Source organism: Prionailurus bengalensis, chromosome C1, assembly GCF_016509475.1.
Source record: "Prionailurus bengalensis isolate Pbe53 chromosome C1, Fcat_Pben_1.1_paternal_pri, whole genome shotgun sequence".
In the NCBI taxonomy this organism is placed as follows: domain Eukaryota; kingdom Metazoa; phylum Chordata; class Mammalia; order Carnivora; family Felidae; genus Prionailurus; species Prionailurus bengalensis.
The window spans coordinates 90,299,434-90,302,189 of NC_057345.1; positions in this window are offsets into that span (position 1 = coordinate 90,299,434).

The following is a 2,756-nucleotide window of genomic DNA, read 5'->3' on the forward strand; positions in this document are numbered from 1 at the left end:
TTATTTTTTCTCCATGATATTTTCAATGCCCATTTTATTTCTTTAATATTATTAAACATCTTGTGATGGTTAATTTTATGTATCGACTTAACTGGCTCACAGAGTGCCCAGATAATTTAGTTAAACATTATTTGGTATTGCTATGAGGGTGTTACTGTATGAGATTCACATTTTTGTTAGACTGAGGAAAGCAGGTTCCCTTCCTTGTGTGGATGGGCTTCATTGAATCAGTTGATGGCCTGAATAAAATTTTAAAAAGGTGAGTCAGAATTCTTTCCCTCTTCTGGACTGTCTTTGAGTTGGGACAGAGGTCTTCTCTTGCTTTCAGACTTGGAACAGAACTTATACCATAAGCTTCTATCTAACACGCACACACACACACACACACATATAATCAATAGTCTATATATATATGTTCTGTTGAAAAAATATATGTATCACATATTTGTTCTGTTTCTCTGGAGAATCCTAAGTACATTGTGTTTATATTCTTTGATTATTTTAATATTTTCTGTTTATGTAAGTCTAATTCTTCTTTTATTTATTTATTTATTTATTTATTTATTTATTTATTTTTAGCTATCTAGTAAAAATCATTGAATTTTTTAAAAATGCTTTTCTCCAAAAAACGTTTTAATTCTCTTTAAGTTCCCGGGTGATGTCCAAATGAGCCCATTTGAATTAAATTTAGACACCTTTCATTGTGATGTTGTTTCAGGAATAATTATAGTGTAAATTAGGTCCTTAAATCCATAGATGGGTAGACTTGTTATTAGGATGTATTTTGTGACACATACCCACTCAGATTTAAGAAGCAACAAGAGTTTCAACATTTCCTTCTGCAAGAGAGTTATATTTTCCCTACAACTGCTAATCCTTACTTTATATGTGCTCTCTAATCACATGTCCCATTCTGTCTGGGTTTCACACTTTGCCTTCTATTTCCAAGTTGGAGGCCGTTAGAGATTGACAGATGACCCAGAGGCACACATCAACTGCAGTATTTGATAATCTTGTTTCATGAAGTTCTGGAGTTTCTAGACTCTGAAAATTTTCTTACTTTCCTACTTAGTTACTCCATAAGGAAGTTGTTTTTGTTTCTTTATTTTTTGAGTGTATCCAATATTTTTAGATGTATCATAGCAGGAAATTTTCATAACATGAATTTCTAAAGCAGTATGAAATAATGTCCTTTGTTATTCTATTCATTGGCTGAATGTTGAATTGAAAAAGGAAGCCTAAAAGAACATGATATGGCTATTTATTTGATGGGCTTGTTTTACATATATAGAGTTAACTGCAGTCTTTAATAATTATTGAGAAGCTAATTCTATATTTTTAACCATGTATTTTTTGTATCAAATTTTATAAGGTAGTTACTGAGGTGACTGTATAATTTAAAAAACAGAATGGCAATAAATAAATACATACATACATAAATACATAAGTCAATCAATAAATAAATCATGAATGTGTTTCTAAATACTATAAAACCTTTAGGAGGATTGTGAAAAATTACATTATCTTTGAGAGAATTGAAAAAAATGGCACTAATGTTTGGCAAGATAAAGACAAGTTAATGTAGCGGCAGCAATATTATTTGACTGTGGATAGAAAAAAAAAGTAAGGTACCATCCTCTTCCCTACTAGTAGGGAAAGGGTGTAAATGAAAAGAGGCATGGAAAAGAAAGAATGAACTGTAAGAGAGTATAATATATCTGGCCTGCCCCTAAGGAGGGTTAAGATTCTTCTCCTCTCAATGAAGTCTCTGTATTGCCTTTGATATTAAATCATAGTTGCCTTTTAATAAAAGTTTTATATTAAATTCTCTCTCTGCTGAACACTTTTTAAATGACAAAAGCAAATGGCAGCATATACTCTCTAGATAGTGATGTCTTTATTTGGGGGGAAAAAGGTAATTTTTGTAATAATGGCTGTCTAGCCACTGTTTCCCAAGTTAAAAGCAGACAAGCTTTACAATGTGCCTTATCTTACTGCCTAGTAGCTTCCTCATTCTTTTATGGCAGTTCTTAGGTCTTAATTATCTCCAAAGTCCTCAATATGCTTAGTACAGACCATAGCCCATTTGGGGTGCTTAAATATATTTGTTACAAGATTGGACAAATGAAGCACCCTTTGGCTTAGACCTGAAAATTAAAGATAAATATTCAAAATAGAAGCATTTCTGTGTCCAAGTCAAAAAAGGCAAATCAAGGAAAGGAATTATGGGATCACTAAAATTTATTCCCGTTGTACTAGTTAACTTCAGGCATCATTCCCCACATTGATGAAGTGCTTTTGGAAAACCTGACTTTTAAAAAAATTTTTGATGATTATTTTAAATCATTTTTACAATCTACATCTACAATTAAGCACAAGAAAAGGAGTTATAAATATCTTTTGAAAATTATCACAAATCTCTAATGTTAATTATATATGAAAGTAGATTTTTTCTCCTATGTTATAATATTTTCAAAGATTAAATATATTAAATATGAAAAGGTCTATATGCTGTTGTTTTTTGGATATGCATTTAAAAGTATATTAGAAAGATACTTAGAAGGCTAGTGCATTGAGATGTTTCTTAATTGTAGAACTATAGATTTGGAAAGAACCTAAAATGTTAATTAAATTTATTTTCCATTTATAGCTTAAATGCTTAAATTATTTGTATATCTTCCTATTTTTAATTATCTCTTTTTTTTAATGTTTATTTACTTTTGAGAGAGAGAGAGAGAGTGAGAGCAGGAGAGGGG